At 38.6% G+C, this 21377-nt stretch overlaps 1 protein-coding gene across 1 annotated transcript in view; it reads right to left on the bottom strand.

The window, feature by feature from the left end:
• Positions 1-21377, bottom strand: part of TENT5A (terminal nucleotidyltransferase 5A) — a 149952-nt gene that overhangs the window by 121632 nt on the left and 6943 nt on the right. The window contains exon 4 of the transcript XR_013960517.1: positions 973-1114. The gene's annotated coding sequence lies outside the window, so the exon portion shown is untranslated. The remainder of the gene's footprint in view (positions 1-972; positions 1115-21377) is intronic.

Below are 21377 nucleotides of genomic sequence, written 5' to 3'. Positions count from 1 at the left end.
AAATCCCTCCCAGAGTAGGGAACACAAAGCAAATACTTGGAGCATAAATATTAACAAAATTGGATGCCCTAGGTTGCCCTGGGAACTCTATCCATGTCTACTCTCTCTATTGCCTCTAACCTTAGAATGTCTCAGTCCTCATCCAACCTGTCAGAGCACCTTTTCCTTCATCTACTTTTCCCTTAAAGATTCCCTATATTATTTGTATGTTTTACTTCCTCCAATTGGGTGGGCTCAGAGCATCACAGCTCATTGGACAATAATGGTAGCAGCAGTAGAAGCAGCTAATGCATATGCAGCATTTGTACCAAGCACCGTGGTAGTTTGCACCCATCATTTGGTGTGCATGACAGCACCAAGAAGGAGCTACTATCACCCTGACTTTGCAGAGGAGGAAACTGATACTTAGACTACGTGCAATAACTTTTCATCTCAACACAGTAAATGACAGAGTTCAACACTATCCTCTTAACTACCAGCTAATAAAAGTCACCTTCAAATTTATTATAAATATTAATTTCCAAAGCATTTCCCTGTAGGCTCTCATTCATCAGGATCTGGGCTGGGTGGAGCTGGGAATCTGTGTTTTTAACAAGGGCTCCAGGCAATTCTTTTTATAAGTCTGGGAAAGACTACACTCATTATTCTGCCTCTCAGTCAGGCAGTTTGATAATTACAAATTGAAAATGACAAAGAGAACTGCTGATTTATAAGGTGCTCCCTACTGTACTCTCTCCACTAATCAAGATGAAAGCCGTTGTATAGCCTATTGTGCTATACAATATGTCACAGATGTGCATGTTGCTGCATTTAAATTTCATTTATTTCCTATATTAGCAGCAGTCAACTAGATCTTTCATCACATTTCACTCCCTCCTATTAGGCCTTTAGTAATGTGATGCTCAAACAATGATTCTAAATAAGTTTAAGTTTTCAGCAGAAGTTGTTTACAGCAGGTGTGTCTTTTCTTACCTTCTCTGAGGATGCACCTTGTCTTCTCCCATCAGGGTGCCCAGCAGTGAGATGCATCCACTTCACTCCAGTCCTGAACTATAGCCAGAGAAAGGATAATAAACGGTCTGAGGCTCTCACACAGAAGCAGTTTCTTTCCTTACTGTGGAGACAAAGAAAATGGCAAAATAAACAACTAACTGCATTAACACATTATGTTTCTATATAACTTATTATATATGAACACTAGAGGCCTGGTGCATGAAATTCATGCACGGGGAGTGGGAATGTGCCCCTCAGCCCAGCCTTCACCCTCTCCAATCTGGGACCCCTCATCCACCGGAATCGGGCCTAAACAGGCAGTCAGACATCCCTCTTACAATCCAGGACTGCTGGCTCCCAACTGCTCGCCTGCCTGCCTGATTGCCCCTCACTGCTTCTGCCTGCCAGCCTGATCACCCCCTAACCACTCCCCTGCCAGCCTGATCGATGCCTAACTGCTCCCCTGCTGGCCCAATTGCCCCTAATTGCCCTCCCCTACAGGCCTGGTCACCCCCAACTGCTCTCCCCTGCTGGCCCAGGTAACCCCTAACTGCCCTCCCTTGCCATCCTGGTCACCCCCAACTGCCCTCCTCTGCAGGCCTAGTCCCCCCTAATTGCCTTCCCCTGCAGGCCTGGTCCCCCCTAACTGCCCTCCCCTGCAGGCCTGGTCCCCCCCAACTATCCTCCCCTGCAGGCCTGGTCCCTCCCAACTTCCTTCTCCTGCAGGCCTGATCCCCTCTACTGCCTTTCCCAGTGATCCAGGACACCAAGCCTTCCCGCCCATCTTCTGCTCTCGCTGGGGCAACCCAGGACGCCAAGCCTTCCCCCAACTCTCCTGCTCAGCTCTCCAATCAGGCTTGGTGTCCTGGATCACTGGGGCAATCCAGGATGCCAAGCCTTCCCACCCATCTCCCACTCTGCTCTGGGGCAATTCAGGACACCAAGCCTTCTCCCCACTCTCCTGCTCAGCCTTCTCCCCACTCTCCTGGTTGCTAGGGCGATCCAGGACACCAAGCCTTCCCGCCCATCTCCCGCTCTGCTCTCCCATCAGGCTTGGCATCTTGGGTTGCTGGGGTGACCCAGGATGCCAAACCTTCCCTTGGTCTCCACAGGCTCCGTGGCTCCAGCCGACGCTGTCATTTTGGCCCATCACTTTGCATATTCCCTCCTTATTGGCTGTGGGCGCAACCATTTTTATTGCGAAGGGACAGTTAATTTGCATGTTACTCTTTTATTAGATAGGATAATTAAAATAATGGCCACAGAAGAAAGCAATTCAGTGTGTTGTGAAGACCACAGGCTTTTGAGCTGGTGATACTCAGGAGTATATTTAACTTCTTGTTTGATAAATCTCAGAATCTTCATTAACCAAAAATTTCATTGAAATAAAATATATTTATGGCAAACATTCTGAGACACAGATACTGGGGTTAAAATGGGGTTTATCACAAAGAAAGAACTCATAGTTAAGCAGTTTTCTTGCTTTGGGTTCTTCTTATACATTCTGATGGTTTGTGTTCTAATCTCTAGAGGACGAAATCGATTTAAGCTCATTTTGCTCTTTGTCTTCTAGGCATCAGATCTGTCTCCAAATAGCAATTATACATACTAATGAGATGAATCGTGAAATGTTTCTCCTATTAATAATCATGTGGATCCAATATCAATTCTACAAACTAACCATATACCAACCTTTTAGTATGTTCTAATCAAAAATCTTCACACACACATAATTCATGATTAAGAAAAGTGGTACTTGTTTTCCATATTATTCTTTCCTTACAAACTACATTTCTCAGTCTCTTGAACAATGAGCTATAAAATAAGGTTCCTTCAGTTCTTATCTTGGCTACCCAATCCCTTGGCCTTGATTTTGTATTTGACAAGCTGCCTACCCAGACTGTTTCAATTCCCATTGGTAAAAGTAAAAAAAGCGTCGCAAACAGCTCACCAGGTAACTGAGAAGAGTTTCAAATAAAGAACTTCAAGGAGTTTTCTACACTCATATTTGCATGCATTCTAATTAATGCATAGCACTAGGTCGGGCCCAAGGATTAGATTTCAAAAGAGCAATGGAGCAATAGCAGGGGTGGGCAGTGAGCTCCATCTTTGCAAAGGCCTACTTGGGTTGAAAGTTTCCTTAGTCTCAAAAGCCTTAGTATGAGCACTAGAAACATTACCATGTGTCCTGATTAAGGGAGTCATTATATGAAATCATAGAGGAAGAAAATTCAAAAATAGTAATTTTTAAAAAATCTGGATATAGTACTATTGCATCATGTACATAAAGTATAGCAAGCATAATAAGAAAAGAAAATTGAACTGAATAAACAAAAACAAAGTTATTTTGAAAAACAAAGAGTATAATATTAATATAATATACTCGATAAAATTAATGATGAAAAATATTTATCAATAATATTTTGGCTTCCTTCATCCCTCTATTTAATTCGCATGTATTAATACCTGCCAGTTGCTTACTCCTGGAGGAACAACTGTAATGCTGAGTTGAGGTCCTTACCGTAGTGGAATGTACTCGCAAATAAAAGAAACAGCTCATTTTAGAATTTTAATAAAGAATTTACCAGTTGCTGCCCTAGCTGGTTTGGCTCAGTGGATAGAGTGTCAGCCTGAGGATGGAAGGGTCCTGGGTTTGATCCCAGTCAAGGGCATGTACCCTGATTTCAGGATCCATCCCCTGTCAGTTCAGGGAGCATGCAGGAGGCAATAGATCGATGTGTGTCTCTCACATTGATGTTTCTTCTTCTCCCTTCCATTTTCTCTAAAAACCAGTGGGAAAATATCCTCAGGTGGGGATTAACAAAAAATAAGTTAAAAAAAATTATCTGTTGCTAAAAAAATTAAATGAAATACACATAAACAGTTCCTACCCTCATCTATTGGGAATCTAAATGAGAAAAGCATACATCAACATACAGCATTTTGCTAAAACACACTTTAAAAAAAATTCATGATTTTCCTCTTTGAGATAAGAGTAAAAGCCCCGAGAAAATCCCAAAAAGGAAAAAGGGTTATCTATTGCAAGCATTTAGCCCAGGAGATAAGGTGGAATGGATGGTGCCATGGGAGTCAGAGGTCTTCTATATGAAAGAAGGCAATAAGCATGATGCCTCATGATCCATAACACATGTGGCCATGACAACTGGGAAAGATGCAACCAAAATAAATAAGTAGCATGAGTTAAGAACATGGATTCTGGAGTCAGACTCCCTGGGTCTGAATGCTGACTTGGACACTTAGAATGTACACAACCTTGGGTCACGTAAACACTGTATCTCAGTTCCCTCATCTGTCCAATGGAAATAGTTGTGTCCACTTGCGGTAGATTGGAATAATGAATATAGTCCTTTACTTCTCCCTATATCCATAGCCATTTTGGTTCCTCTGACCAGAAGGTGCCACCTAACCCTCCTCCCCTTGACTAAAGGCTGGCCTTCTGATTCCTTTGGTGAACAGAATATATTGGAAGTGACATGGCATCACTTAGTTTCAAGGCCAAGCCGAAAGGGAACTTGTTCTCCTCCACCCTCTCCTAAGCCCTTGCACCCCACTTTGGACCATAATGTATCCATCATGTGAACATGCTGTTGGATGATAAGCAATCATATGGACCAAAACAAGTGACTCAGCACAGTGGTCCTAGCTGCTACTCCAGAGATATAACAAAGCTCAGCTGAGATTATCAAAGCTTCCTACCTGACCCACAGCGGACAAAAGACACACCAGTTGATGCACAGACTAATAAATAATATTTCATGATTACAGCTGGAAGCCACTAAGTTTTGGATGGTTTCTTACATATCAAAAGCTAACTGATACACATCAATTAGGATCAATGTGAGAATTAAATAAATCCAAAATAGTGCCTGGCATGTAACAGCACTATATAATTACTTGCTGTTGTTATTAAAAGAAATGAATTTCAAAATTGAGACAATTTGCCTAACAACCTCTAAATCAAAGCCAGCTGGACTTCTTGCTGGCTTTGCATGTTGGTGATGGATGTTGGTTGGCACAGTGGTTGTGGACATGACATCTAGCAGTCAGGCTCAGATCTTAACTTTTTGTGCAAGTGATTTGCATCAGAGAAGAATGCTTGGCTAAACAGCTTCAAATTCACTCACTAATTGGCTTGGTGGAAGGAAAAATAAAAAACGCATAAAGTACAGGATCAGGGAATCCAACCAGTTTATCATTTTCACTCATGATTCTTCCCAATAGACTAGTGATTATTTTCACTCCTACTAATCACATATAAGCAACTTCTCAAATCAATCAATTCAGAAGTAAATCTGGGAAGTAATTTTAATTCAGTAGTCCCATATTTCTCATCTTCTCAAGACAGCAGCACAAAGACAGTACTGTTTTGGCCAGAAGTTCATGGTATTCTCTTGTGTTTAATAAACATATCATTTTAATAGCTGCTTTAGCTATGTCACAATTAACTTGTTCTTTGTCTTAAACCTTAATACCAGTAACTTAAATGTCATTTTCAGTCCATTGTGCTGCAGGGGAATTGTCTTATGCATGTGCATGAGATGAACTGTGAATATCCTGCCCAGTCAATTTTATGAATTCCAATATAACATTCTTATTTGTTCTTTGGGAATTGCAAGACCTATTACAGAGGATCCAAATGCCCTTTGGTAACTGTCACCCACATCTTTTTTTATGACATTAGTACTTTTGGTAAATGTTCTCTTTTGTAAGTAAAAAAGTTCATTGAAGAGAGCACTGGTGTTTTTCTCTGTGTGTCTCTCTTTCTCTCAGAAAATGTAAGTGAATTTGAGATATAGTTTCTATTTCTCTATCCAAATTAGTATATATGCTAAATATAGAAATTTCACTTCCAATAGTGAAAGAATGTGTCTCAATGTGGTATAATCACATGGGATTCCAGAGTGAGGATGTGCTGGTTTGTAAATCCCATAAGAGTTATAAGTTTTTCAAAAATGTTAAAAAATGAAATTTTATTCTAGTGCTAAAATTATTTGCAATGCTAGTTTTACAAATTGTTCTTACATGCTAGCCTTATAAATTTCCAAATAACATTGTTATTTGGGCAGTAAATATTTTGTGTGTGTGATGATGTGTAGTACACCAAACTTTTAGAAGGATAGAATCTGCAGTAAAATAGCTGTTTGTTCTGTATATTCAAATGATGGTTGATGATATTGACTTTATTTTAAAAAGGGTAATTTTGCTTGTTTTCGTGTATACAATTAAATCAAAGTTCATAGGATTTTAGGTTCCAAAGAAATATGCAGGTCACTTCTCTTTTCAGTGTCTTAAGGTACCAACATATTTAAGTCATTCTAGGGAGAAAAATCAATTAGCAATCACTATAGTAAAGGATTTAACAACCAGCCTAAAACTACATTGCAGTTATTAATTATAAATTTGATTTTAACAGACTACTTTTTTTTTTTTTACTAAAACTAACCAAAATTAAGCTCCTGACACAGCTAGAGGATGAACTGCAAGGCACCTTCTTGTTTAAGAGTTTAGAATGTAAAACTCTACTCTCTAGCTTGGTCTAAGAATAAGGGTCCTATATTTCAAAGTATTAGAAGGCACTAAAGTTACATTTGGTGAAATTTAAACTTGGTGATAGGGGACAGAGATGGAATCAAAACCATTTTGGAAATTTCCATTTCTCTAGAATCCCAATCATGAACATCCCTTGGCACCGTGCTGCAAGTGCATGGCGGAGCATAGGGAAGAGTTCTGGTCAACAGAAGTCTAATTGAGCCATCCTCTCAAAGCCTGTCTTGTCAAAGTTGAATAATCTCAATAAATCACACTTTCTTGGGTCCTATTTTTCAATCCTTTAATCATCTTTAAGACTGTCCTCTGAACAACTTCCAAATGTTTTTCATACTTCTCTGGCTTCTTAGTTTTAAGTTACTTGATCAAATGTCAATGGAAGCTATTATTAGTCTCCAGACTAGAATTTAGAATTTCAGAAATACATATACCTTTTAAAATCATGATAAATGAAAGCATTTTGCTCTAACACCTCAATAGAATACATTACTAGGATGTATTTCTTTTACCAGTGTTTTATTATTTATAGAAAATTATCTTTACTCAAATACATGTTATAAATTTACTTTATTTATCTAAAGTGTTGGGGAAAAGCAAAGAAAGTTATTTTAAATGTCAATTGGCTATATTCTCTTGCTTTAGAAACACCAGTTAACTTGAGTAGGAAAATGCCTATGAAAAAATACAATTTTTTATTCCAACACACATCTATTATTGATATGATCTTTTGATGGGAAGTGTACATATTTTTTGCTAGCACACATAACTATTACTGACATGACATTTTAAAGAGAGGTGTACACATTTTTTATTAACAAATATACCTATGATGACATTTTGATATACATGATATTTTGATGGGAGAATCCTTAACCCCACCCTTAGGCCTGCCTGACCAGTAAAAAGAACCCAGCTACCCTCCCCCTTTGAGCAGGGTGTCACTTAGTTTATTCTAAAATGATTGTTTTCCATTTCCAATTCCTAATGCACTTTCAAATAATCATGGACCAGGCTAGAAGCCTGGAGGAATTTCCAAATGCCGGTTAGGGGTGGGGAAGCAGAAATGAAAGGGAGACAGATAGGTTTAGTCTACTCAGTCTGGTGACCCATCCAGACCAGCTCAGGTTCATGTCCAGCCCAAAACTTAATGCCCAGATTTAGTTACCTGGTGTTCAACCATGGCCTTTTGCTGTCCCCAGTCAGATTAAGCAAAGTATGAAAATGTTAATACATGCTCACAAATTCTTTGAGTCTCCTCCCATCATAAAGTGGAGTCTTATTCCCAAAGCGATTTACTTCTGAAAGAAATAAATGTGGCATAAATGACCCTGTATGATTTTGGAGCCTAGATGAGAAAATGTCATTGGGCTTCCACCTGGCTCTCTCCCATGGCACATGCACCTTGGGAGTCCTGAGCTGCTCTGTAGTAGGTCCAGCTAAGCTGGCGCTGCCTCCTCCCTGCAGTCATGACATGGAGAGACCAGAGAGAGAGGAGAGAGAGAGAGAGAGAGGGAGAGAGAGAGAGAGAGAGAGAGAGAGAGATGCATTTTCATCTCCAAGTGTCTGAGTCTTCCCAGACAACAGGCAGCATCCACTGCCAGACCTGTGAGTGAACAGTGTTCATCCTAATGGCTCCAGGCCAGCTTTCAAGCCACCCTGATAGAGCAGAAACAAGTTGTTCCCACTGAGTCCTGCCCAAACTGCAGCTTTGTGAGAAAACTAAATACCGATATTGTTTTAAACTACCAAATTTGTGTTTTGTTACATAACAATAGATAAGTGGAACACAGACCATATCTCTACCCATGGAGAAAGTCAGCTCCACCTAGAAAAATGGCTAAGTCGGTAGTCTCCAGACTTTTCTGATCACCCACAGTAAATGTTTGTTTAGTTATTCAGTGATGTAACACACATATGACTACACTAATGTATTATGCACAAATATAAACTTTTAGAAGGATCAGCTAAAAATAGAAGTTTAATATTTTCTCCCTGGATTACCACATTCACCCAACTTTAAAAACTCTGGAGTTGGTATGTGAATTGTTGAGATAATAGCTCTGAGGTTCCGGGTGATTAAACAGCCCATTAGTCAGGAACAGATTAAAAGTGCAAGGTTTAAGGAAACATGTTATTTATATGATCTTTCTATTTTTTTTTTCATCACCTTAGCAAACAGAGACTTTTAGAATAAAAGCAGGCCTTGGAAATTTTAGGTAAAAATTTCTCAACTCTGGTGTCAACAATGCAAGTAATTTGTTACCAATATAAGTTAAAATACAGCAATTCATGGACCATTCTCTTTTTAATAAATTAGATTGGATCCCAGGAAATCCCCATAAGATCTACCCAGTCACTCACATTCAGTGGTATTCCCTGAAAGCAGACAACATTGTGCATTGGTCAAGATCACTGCCATGCGAAGACATCTGGCTTGGTGGTTAAAACCTCTGGAGTAGGGGTGGGGAACGACTGGCTCTCGAGCCTTATAAGGCCTGAGAAATCATTTGGTTTAGCCCTGCCAAGGCATTAGGGGTGAGTTAATTAAATGTCTGACCAAATATAGCAGGCTAATTTTTAAGTTGATAATTTTGTATGGCCCTCAAGTGACATTATAAATATACAAATGGCCCTTGGCTGAAAAAAGGTTCCCCAGCCCTGCTCTGGAGTAAGCCCACTGCTCCCCGACTTACAGATTGTGTATCCTTAGGCAACTATTTAAGTTCTTTTTTTTTTTTTTTTTAAGAATTACATTCTTTTTTAAAAATATATTTCTTCATTGATTTCAAAGAGGAAGGGAGAGGGAGAGATAGAAACATCAGAACCTCAAACCTCAGGGAAGGAGGGGGTCGGTGGGAGTAAGGGGGAGAGATCAACCAAGGGACTTGTGTGCATGCATATGAGCCTAATCAATGGACACAGACAACAGGGGGGTGCAGCATGAGTGGGGGGTGGGGAGTAATGGGGGAATAAGGACACATATGTATAAAAATAATAATATAAAAAATCATTAAAAAAAATAGAAAAGAAATTGTGAGGTAACCAGAAAAAAAAAAAAGAAAGAAACATCAATGATGAGAGAGAATCATTGATCACCTGCCTCCTGCACTCCCCCTACTGGAGATCAAGCCCACAACCCGGCCCATGGCTGGAATCAAACCTGGGACCCTTCAGTCTACAGGCTGACGCTCTATCCACTGAGCCAAACCAGCTAGGGCAACTTAAGTTCTTTAAATATTAGTTTCCACTTCTGCAAATGGGGATAATAATGACATGTAACTCATAGGTTGTTATGAGGATTCAATGAAGGATGTCAAGTTTTCAGCACCATGCCTGAACTGGAAAGAGTACTCAATAAATGTTAAACATTTATTTTTGTTATTGTGGCTATAGAAAGAGAAAGAAAGAAATTTTAAATAGTCAAAAATATAGGTCCTGGTTATAAAAGTTACTCTTTCAGCCAAGATCAAGGCAGAAAACTAACCCAATCCTAATTCCAATCTTATGCTCCCTAACTCCCCTACACCTCTACCCCAGCCCACCCTCAAATTTTTTATAAAAGGAGTAACTGAGATGTAGAGAAGCAAAATGACTTTTTTCAAATAATAAAGCTTTTTAAGGCTGTACCAAAACTACAGAACTAGATGCATAACAGAAATACCAGTGCATTTTGTAGTAAGATGTGATTCATCATTTCTTATGTAAAATTGGAGTCATAATATGCATCTTAATGTTCGTGTGTAGTGCAAATTAAAATATATGCAATATATTGTATGTTAAATAAATATAAGGTAAAATCATTATTAGAAGTCATAATTCTTCCTTTCAGTTTTAATATATTTTGCACCAGCATTTTACAAAAATTAAATAGAATAGAATAGGATAGACTAAAAGAGAAAAGTAAATAGTATTTATTTCTAGTAATAAGTTTCAAAATTGTTTTGTGAAAGTTTCAAACAACAATACATATATGATGATATAAAAATGTTTTTTCACTAGACAAAATGTTTAAAGCCACTGTATCAGTGGTTCACAAACTTCTCTGTGCCTCAAAATCACCCACAGACCTATTAAAAATATAAACAGGCAAGGAAAGCAGGTTCTGTAACAAGCTCTATGGGAGATCCTGATACATGGAAAATTGAGACTCTCTGCACAGTACTAATTTATGACACAGATAGATGAGAAAGAGACATATACGTTCATACATTCTCTGTGGGTTCCTAACAATCAAATTTCCATTGCATCAGTAAGATTTAGTCAGAAGACTTTACATATTGAGGAGTGCTTCAAATATCTATTGAATTAACTGAACTGGAAGCTTCCAAATACTTGATTAGGTCACTAACCAAAAGGGGACTGAAGCTGATCAATGAGTCCCTTAAATGCTATCTATACTACATCACAGCTGCAATCTATAATTTAAAAAATTAGTGTTGTCACCAATATACACATCTACAGGAACTTGCATAGAGGCACCACAGTGGCATATAAAAGGCTTCTCTGCCACATCTCATGCAAGTGACTCCTATTGGAAAAACCTGAATTGTAGCCAGAGCCTTAGCTGCAAGGGAATCTGGAAAATAGAGTTCTTTGTCTTCTAACACACTAGCATTTCTAATTCCTGGGATATAAGGCAAAGGACAGAAAGATGGAAAGAGATGTCATATCAATCAACAATATTCAACACTAACTTTTTTCAGTATCTTTTCTGTGGTTCCCATCCTCCCCGAATCTTCCATTCCCTCTTTAAATCTAACTCTATCTCCATGACAGGGTGAAACAATCCCTCTTGCATTGTAGAATGCAAACCTTGACCACCTTTTTTCTTTCTTTTTGAGTCAGCACCCCACCTGTTGCCAGATCCACTCCATCTTTGGAATTTAATGAAGAACCACCATGCAGGAAATGAGACCTGTTCTCCTGCACAGTCACTTAGTGGCCAGATGAGGCAACTGGAAATGTAGTAGTTCTCCAAGGAGTGAACCTTGATCAGTGGGAAAAGGGAGGCAGGGAGAAACTATGTGAATAAATTCCCAGTTTCTTTCTCTCTTCTGTGTACTGCTCCAAGGTTGAGAGCTTCTTTGCAAACCATCTGTAGAATTCTCTTCTACTAATTGAACAAGCCTGATGAATCAGTTGTTGTGTTATTTTGTGGCACCCTGTGATGCAGTAGCTAGCCTGGTAACACCCTGGGTTGCAATGAATCACACTTGCTCTTTACACCAACGTCCTGTGATTATATCTCACAAATAAATTATTAGGATCATAATCACTGCCTCAGGCTCTGAGGGTCTAGGCCAGGGGTGGGCAAACTTTTTGACTCAAGGGCCACAATGGGTTCTTAAACTGGACCGGAGGGCCGGAACAAAAGCATGGATGGAGTGTTTGTGTGAACTAATATAAATTCAAAGTAAACATCATTACATAAAAGGGTACGGTCTTTTTTTTTTATTTCAATAGTTTTATTCATTTCAAACATTTTAACAAGAAGAATGTAAACACTAATTATTATAATTTGAAACTTCAAAAAATGGAGGAATCATAGCACAATAACATACCTTATATTGAAGATGGCAAAGGCAAAATAAAATTGCCTAACAAAGGAAAGGTACAAAAGCCTTTCAAATTAAACTTAAATATAATAAAATAATTTAAAACTAAAACAAATAGAAAAGAACAAAATGTGTAAACAGTAAATTAAACATTTTCTTTAGTGCAACTTCCAAATTATGCCCGGGACGTAGATGTAGATGGCAATGTAGACTGGGTTGAAAGGTTTTGGTCTTTAAAACATCAACTTCAGTGGGAACAGTGTTGTTGGTCTCCTTTTTAGCTAATGCTCTGATACTGTGCTCTGCAGGGGCGTGTCTCCCTACATCACCACTATAACGTGTCTACGCATTCCCAGGGTGATTTCGGGGGACTCGTCCGCAGGCATTACAAGGAGCCTCTGGAAGATTGAGAGGTTGTTCCTTCTACTGAATGGGCGGATATAAATCCGCCCACTCAGAAGAAGGAGCTGCGGCCATGTTTCCCGACGTTGCCATGTTAACACTGCTGCTGGTGAAGGAGCAGAGGGGAGAGCAAGAGAACCCTCCGCTCTTTCAGCTCCGCGGGCCGGATAGAACAGCTGAACGGGCCGGATCCGGCCCGCAGGCCATAGTTTGCCCACGGCTGGTCTAGGCTAACTGACAGAGATTTGGCACTGTTCATATCTGCAAAGTAGGGGGTCCTAAACAGAGCTGTGCTTCAGAAACACTTGATAAAAGTTACAGATATTCTTGCCTCACTTGAGGTTCATGAAATAAAAATTGTTAGGAGTAGGACCTGGGCATGCATGCGTTTACTTAAGCACCATTTAGAAGTACATCAGCTAGTTCCAGCACAGAACTGGAATCCAGGCCCAAAGATCTGATCTTACACCCATCTATAACCCCAAAAAACTCTGAACTATCTACCAAGTGACAAAGAATCTTGTTGACATTATGTATCTAGAAAGGCAATGACATCATTAAGCAAAAGTCGCAAACTAGGAGAAAATTGCTAAGGAACATGTTTGGGGTGGCACAGCTAAACAGGTGTGATAAGCCTACAGCACAAGAAGACTAATGAACATTTTAGAAGTTATAGAAATTTATTCAGAGTTTTGTAAGAGGTTAGTATGTCTGATTACACTCTTTACCTTTCCTTTCAGAAATTTTCTTCAAAATTAAGAAAAAAAAATTTTTTTAAAGCAGCCAGCTGGTTAGCATGCATTGTCAGTAAGTTGTGACGCAAGTCAGGCTAATTGATCACTTTTTAAAGATTAAGTGGCCCATTCTCTGTAATAGGAGATACCGAAAACAGGTTTGACAGCACTGAAGTGATTTACTGAATTCTGACTGCCAACTGAAAATTTAAATTATGCTTATTTTTCATAAGGTAATCCACTCACAATAGGCAATTTATGTGATCTCATTCTGTAAGAAAAGCTCTGATGCTCTTCCTGAACCTTCTACCTGCTGCGTTAGCATGATGCACCTTTTAGATAGATGGCTGAAAGGAGAGGGGTTGCAGAAGGACCAATTTGCCTTGTGTGTCTCAGGCAGAAATAGACTCTCCCTCTATGTAATCACTGAATGAGTTCTAAAAGCCTTCATGCCTTAGGTACAAGCTCCATCTCTCTAAGTCTCATTTTTCTTAAAGAGATAATCATAACACTGTTTTAACCCAAGTCTCAGGATTGTTGTTATTATTAAACATAAAATATAATTATTTTATATTTTTATGCATTATAGGTAATGCCTGCTACAGGGAACTATTGACATTGTATAGCCACTTTTATTCTTAGAGTTCACACTCCCTCAGCTGGGCTGGCCACTGTGTATCCTTTCTCCTGCTCTTAAGTATTGAGGACAGAGAGAAACTATGGCACTGACAATCCACAGCCAATGGTGAGAGGTGGAGGGCTTGACAGGTTAGAAAAAGAGAGCAAAAATGGGATTCCAAGACATGCCTTGGAATCCTCCCTCTTCTCCATTCCAGCTGGATGACTGATCCTTCATAGATTCCATTTTCTACTCAGTGAAGTGGGGAATATAATTGCTATCACTATTGTATTTGGCAATTAAGGAAGATGATGTATGTAGAATGCTAGGCATCCTAGCCCAGAGTAAGAACTCAACAAATGTCAGGTCTCTTCCTCTAGTTAGCCTCCAAAGATCATACAATGCAGGATAAAAACCAAACAAACCAAAAGCCTTATTATTAGAGACATAACCCTGGTGTACACATGCTCTTTCTGGTATAAGTAATATTAACAGTCATCCTTTCTCAGAAATGAGGAAACGGTATCTCTTTATAAACCCTTCTTTTATAGATATTCTAAAGTGGCTCTTAAAACCTCAAGTGGATTCAGAAGCCCCAAACCTACTTTCTTTATAATTGGACTGTTATATGAAATTCTCAGTACTTTTTATGAAATATAGGGTGTACCAATTTTTTTTAATTGTATACACACTTTGAATGATTATAGAGTCAGTGTTTATTAACATACAGTTCATTTTCAAAATTAAGTGAGTTATCAACTGTTCCAGTGTGCATACATTTTGGGGGACACCCTATATATCTTATTGTTTCACTTTTCTCGATCAAGCTCCTTCCCAACCTCTCTTCTTTTGAGAATTGCCATGGCCTAAGTGGGTTGGGACTAAGGACAAGATCCAGAGAATTCAAGTTGGTTTTAATGTATACAAGTGGAAATAAAGAGTTTGAAACTAATTTTTAAGCAATTTTTTGAAGTAGGGGGGATCCTTATTGCACCAGATATCTAACTTAGCAATTATAAAATGGCACCTAAAATCAGAAACCTTACTGTGACATTATGCAACAACATGGCAGGCACAGAGTCTGACCACAGGACAAAATTTTGAAGATGGGACACTCCTGAAAAATCAGTAACAAATAGTCACAACAGGTACTAGTATAATGCCCCAGGGCAAGACTTTTGGTTCTGTGAGGCTTGACCAGCTAGGAGTGCTAGTGGACATGCTGATTGTCTCATTTGAGAAAGAGCTGATGAGCAGACCACCCACTATACATTTGCCTTCTTCCAATAGCAAAGTGCACTTCCCACCTAATAACCTCTACCCTTACTTAAAATATGAGGCAGACCTCGGCCCTTGTGCTCATTTTCCTGAAAACTTCTCTCAGGGATTCCCTAGTTCTGAGAGATGTAGCAGGTGATGAGAGAGAGAGAGAGAGAGAGAGAGAGAGAGAGAGAGAGAGAGAGAGAGAGAGAGAGATCACTGCCCAGGACCACTGTACTCTTCTTTATTTCTTTATTTACCAGGCTGCCAGGTTCGGTTTGGAACAGAGACCAGACCCATGGGCGCTGAAAGATGTGCTTCCTATTACTCTTGTCCCTAAGTACCATGCCACACAAATGCTGTCAACACCAGCTGTCCCACTGTCCCCAGCTGCTCAAGCTCAGGAACCAAAGAGAGGTTTAAATACTCCTGCCCTAAACATGCCCCCTGAGGCCATCTCTCTCCTAAACTGCTGGAGCCCACCTGGGTTTTCCTCTGTGCTCCTTCAATGAGCAGACAATCTCTGAGATCCTTCTCTTATTTTTAACTGCTCCTGGTCCACTCTTCACTCTTTTTACATAATCTTTAATACTTTCCCAATTAAATATTTGACCTCCCCTCTGACTTGAACCAAATGGAATGCATTCATTCATTTACTAACCCAAATGGAACAAGTACCTCTTATGAAGCAGGCACTATCTCAGACACAAAGAACATAATAGGAGATTAGACCACGTTCTTGCCTTTATGGAATTTCATTCTATGAGGACAAATAAACCATAAGTAAAGAAACAAATCAATTTATAATACAATTTCAGATAGTGTCAAGTGTAATGGTAATACACATCTAAAATCAGGATAAAGTCTTAGCAATAACGGTAAAAATGTTGGGGGAAAACTATTTTAAGTAGGAAGATCAGGAAAGATCGCTCTGAGAAAGTAACATTTAAACAACAACTAATAATAATAACAATGATGATAATAAAGTGAGGGAGGGAACAAGTGATGCAAAAATTTGGAATAAGAGCTTTCCAAGGAGATGGAACAACCAGCAGATGTTCTTAAGTGGGAACCAGCTTGACCACTCATATTTTGGCAAAATGAATTGACCAATAAAATAAAACCCAAATTATGGAGGCATGGAACAGACTGACATACCTTGATGTGGGGTTGGAGGGAGAAGAAGAGAGAAACCAAAGAACTTATATATTTATATGCATAGTCCATGGACATGGGCAAAAGGGTGGTGAAGACCTGCGCATGGGTGGGTAGGGGCTGGGAGAATGGGGGTAAAGGGGGGTAAATGGGAGATATCTGTAATATAATCAACAATAAAAATATACATACAAATTCTTAATTTCACTGCCGCTTTGTGTTTTATTTGTTCATACTCTTTGTAAATATTCACACAGCATCAAACCAAGGGCATACGAAACTATTTATTAAATGTTTTGATGATTGTGAAAGCTGTGGATTTCTTCTACCCCATGCAGTCATGTAGAGCACATAAATAATCAGGACAGTTATAAATGCTCTTTAAATAAGATCTCTACCTTGACTAAATAAATTGCCAGGCTGAACACAACTGGTTTTATACACATTAGGCAGGGTAAAAGTCTATGGTGCATTTGATTCATTTGAAGTATCTGAGAAAGAAACTTTTTTTTTTTTTACACAATTTGGGAGCAGTTAAGGTTTGGGGTGCATTAACTGCATGGTGCATTTGAAGCATCTGAGAAAGGGACTTATCCAGCTCTGGAAAAAAGAAGGGAAGACTAAATTGTAATAATTTCAAATGACATTTAACCAGAAGTGGTTACATAAGAAACATTCAAGGAAATTTTAATGTGCTGCAGCAAACAGAATTATAAGGCAATAAAATTTCAAGGTGCATTCTAGTTAAGTCCTAAACATGTTTGCAGTGGTTTTGAAAAGAGAATGTAACTGTCCAGAAGCTCAGGGAGAATTTTGCTTCCCTCAGCAGAAAATGCAGTTCTCATCTACCCTTATCCTTCCTTACAAATGGCCAGTGCCTATCTATACTGGGGCTATCTGTGGGGAGCTCTGCCTTTAAAAGCTCCCAAGAAGGCACATTTCAAGGACTATTACCCTTGTGCAGACTCTCCACTAGTCTACAGGGCTCTTTGTGGTGCCCCATGCAGAGCTAAGCCTCATGAGTAACTAACCCCAGGGTAGCTGAAAAACTAATCTTCAGCAAGTAAGTTCTACTTGCAAGTGGAACCTTCTAAAGAACAATGGACCAGGCCTTTCACTTCTTTGGGCCTCAGAGTCTAGCACAAGGCTAAACACATAAAAAATACTCAGCAAATATTAATGAATGAACCATGTCTCAAAGAGGTTGCTACTATGGTTACTCTATGTGAATGCAGTGTTTAGTGGTAACTAAAGTTAAATATTAACAAGTTATAAACTGCTCTTGAGTCAAATTATAATAGGAAACTTTTTCAGCCTTATTTTGTAATCCTATATAGGTTATATGACTGCCTGATAAAATATAGGGCTTTCAGTCAAACTTGAATTTCAGATTAATACAGACAAATTTTAGTATAAGTATGTCCAAAATATTGCATGGGGCATACTTATACTTAAAAAAAAAATCATTGCTTATCTGAATTTCAAATTTAACTGGGCATCCTATATTTTTATTTGCTCAATCTAGCAACTAATTCAGCAATTAGGCCTCTGAACTGATTGAATTTGTTTCTCTTCTTTTTTCTGATAACTGGACTCTAAAATGAAGATATGTTAATCGTTTTTAATTATTCCCCCATTAAAATGAAGAACATATGAACCATGATCTTCTTGACCTTATTTGAAGAGATCTTGAGAAAGAAACTCCAGAGCATATGCAATTCATGACACAGAATAGCATTATCCATAGCACCTACTAGTGTAGTTCATTAGGTTGAATTTTTCTAAAAGAAGAAAAAAATAAAAGAATAGGGTTTCAGCCGTTTTCTAATGACATGGCCAGATGATGCCACAAAATCTTGGCATTACTGATAAGTACACACTGTGCTGGAAAATTAATAGTTTCTGAAGGGGATCCTGAAGGGAACTTTCCATTATGGAGCTTAGAAATAATTTAGTCCCCTATGCATATATTCTTGAAGTTCAGGGTGCCCCATGACCCTAAGCTGAAATTATTGCTTTTAAAAATTACAAAGGGTATCTAATTTTCAAAACTGCATTTTGAATTATTTCTAATGCCAGTGATTGAGTTGAGGAAGTCAATACAAAAACAGGTGTCCCTTCACTTTAAGAAAAACTGATATTCTAAACAAGAAACTTGGGTAGGCAAGTAAATGATGGAAGTGGTTATTTACATTGAATAATAATTCATTTCAACACTCCACAAAATGTTAGTCTCCCATAGCATTAACTTTTTAAAAACATCATTTACTCCCTCACAGAGTTCCTGAACAACTTTCTAGGGTTCCCTGAATATTTGGGCTACAAAAGTTTAGCTCCTTGCTCACTTGAGTATTCCATGTTTATAAATTATATCTACACAATGGTTTATAGTTACATGTAATGTTCCCTTTCCATAAAAATCTAAGGTAATGTGAATTCCTCCTACTATTCTATAGGCAGACACTGTCTACAACTCAGTTCTCTTCAACCCCCTTCCTTTTCCCTAAAACTGAGAGGTAAAGCTTCCCTGAAACTTTGGAGTCACTCTTTCATATGCTCTCTAACACTTTAAATACAGAAGACATTACAAAATAAAATTAACTATTCACTATATTATTTTTCTAGGGAGTCACTGTCCTAGAAATAGTGAGGAAGGTTCACTCAGTCTTCGTTTTTTAAATAAACTTTTTATTTGAGAATAGTTTTAGATTTGCAACAACAAAAAAAGTGAGGATAGTTACCATGTATTCCGCAGCCACTTACCCCATTGTTAACGTCCTACATTAGTATGGTACATTTGTCGTAACTAATGAACCAACACTGAAATATTATTTCAATAACACTTATTCAGAATCATAGGTTTTACCCAATGTCCTTTTCTGTTCCAGGATCCCGTTTAGGATACCACATTATATTTAGTTGTCATGTCTCCTTGGGCTCCTCTTGGTTGTGGCAATTTTCAGATTTTCCTGGTTTTGATGATTTAAAGAGAACTCACCCAGTATTTTATGGAATGCCCTCAATTTAGATTTGTCTGAGTCTTTTCTCATAATTAGGCTGAGATTGTGGGTTTGGGAAGAAAGAGTACAGAAGTGCCATTTTCATCACATCATAACAATGACACATGCTATCTTCATGTTTATCACTGTTTATATTGATCATGATCATCTGTAGTTTGTCAGGGTTCTCCAATGAGTTACGGTTACTCTTTTTCACCCTTTTCTATACTGTATGTACTCTATGGAAGTCACTATGCACAACCCACATTTTAGAGGTAGAATGTGCCCAGGTGGCGTGGCTCACAGTTTGAGCATCGACCTATGAACCAGAAGGTCACGGTTCGATTCCCAGTCAAGGCACATGCCTGGGTTGTGGGTTCAATCCCGTGTGGGGTGTGCAGGAGACAGCTGATCAATGATTCTATCTCATAATCGATATTTCTCTTTCTCTCTCCCCCTCTCCCTTCCTCTCTGAAATCAATAAAAATGTATTTTTTAAAGGAGGTAGAGAGTTAAGGTCCACCTCTTTGAGAGGGCAGCATCTAGAGATTTGGAATTCTGCACAGGAAAGTTGTCTCTTTGCCCCATTTATTTATTAATGCAATCATCTATATCTATTTATGTGGACTTGTGAATATTTATTACTTTGGGTTATAATCCTATGCCACTTATTTTGTTGCTCAAATTATTCAAGCTTTGGCCATTGGAGCTCTTTCAGTTGGCACCTCTATTCTTTTGACATGCTCCTCACCATTGTGGTTTCTTGTTTGTTTTTTTTTTTTTTGTTTTTTTGTGTGTTTTTTTTAACACATCTTTGCTTTCTGGAATTACAAGAGATCCAAGTTCCTCTGGTATATTCCCTGCCCTAGCCCTAGATTTAGCCTTTTGTCCAAGGAGACCCAGTTCCAGATTTTTTTGGAGCATTAATGGCTGAAAGCCATTGTCATTTAAAAATCATTTGCTATTAAGCTGAAGAGCATTCATGCTATTTATTTCAAACTTGGTTCTAAGAAGGAAAAGTACAGTTTAATTTCTGAAGTATTTGATTTTAACAATTCTTGTTCTACTTTAAAGGAACTGAATGTTTAGGGAATGAGGTTCCTAAGGAAAGGAAGGGTGAGTTGCTTCTCTTAAGGCTTAGCTAAGTGCAACCTGGTAAATTCAACTAGAAATAGCAGGTCGTATCTAAGTCTAGGAGGGGCTTAATATATACTGCCCTATTCAAACCTTGCTTAAAAAGAATTATGATGACCACATATGAGTAACTGGTTGTAGGAGGATGAAGAGTTTGCCACAAAGGAAGAGTATAACACACACCACTATGAAAACCAAATAACCACCTTGTATTTTTATGATGTGTATGTGAGGGAAGCTGGCTTTAAATACCAGGAGTGGCTCTTTTATAGATGTAGTGTCAAGCACAGATTCTATTCAACATCAGGACTTTAAATGGTTTTAAAAATCACAAATATGTCTTATAACAGCCTAGGCTTACCAAATTCTCATACTACTACTATTGAGAAAGTCTCCAAAATTATACAAAGCAAACAATAAATAAATAAATGTATGCCCCCTGGCAATCTGAACAGGTGAGATTATGATAACTGCTAGTCAAAGGGTGATTTCTTTGCACCGAGTACACATTCACACACAGACAGTACAACATATTAGATCCTATGATTGCTCTTCTTTCCACTTCACCTTCAAATAACACTATAGAACCCCAAACAGATTATATATAACCACTGATAACTAAATCACAGCAATTGGGCTACTCATGAAAACCAAGGACCACTCAGGGTTACTAGAGCCCCGTAGTCCAAATACATGAGTCTCTACTGACACTGGAAAATAGCTCTGACTTCTGAGTTGCTTCACACTAAGTTAATGCCTAGATAAAAAAAATTGCCACCCATTAGCTAGACTCTTCTGGAACTAACTGAGAGAGTCAGAGATAAGCTGGCTAAAAGTTGGGCATTTTAACTTCAATCAGAAAGTTGATGAGGGCTTTTCTTCTACTCCAAATACTGCTTGTCTTTTCTCATGGATACAGGTTGAGATTTAGAGGACATGGTCTCTTAGCCAGCACAGA

This window comes from Plecotus auritus (genome assembly GCF_963455305.1).
Source record: "Plecotus auritus genome assembly, chromosome: 4".
NCBI classification, from domain to species: Eukaryota; Metazoa; Chordata; class Mammalia; order Chiroptera; family Vespertilionidae; genus Plecotus; species Plecotus auritus.
The sequence above is the reverse complement of the archived record's forward strand: the minus strand, read 5'-3'. Positions and strand labels throughout refer to the sequence as shown.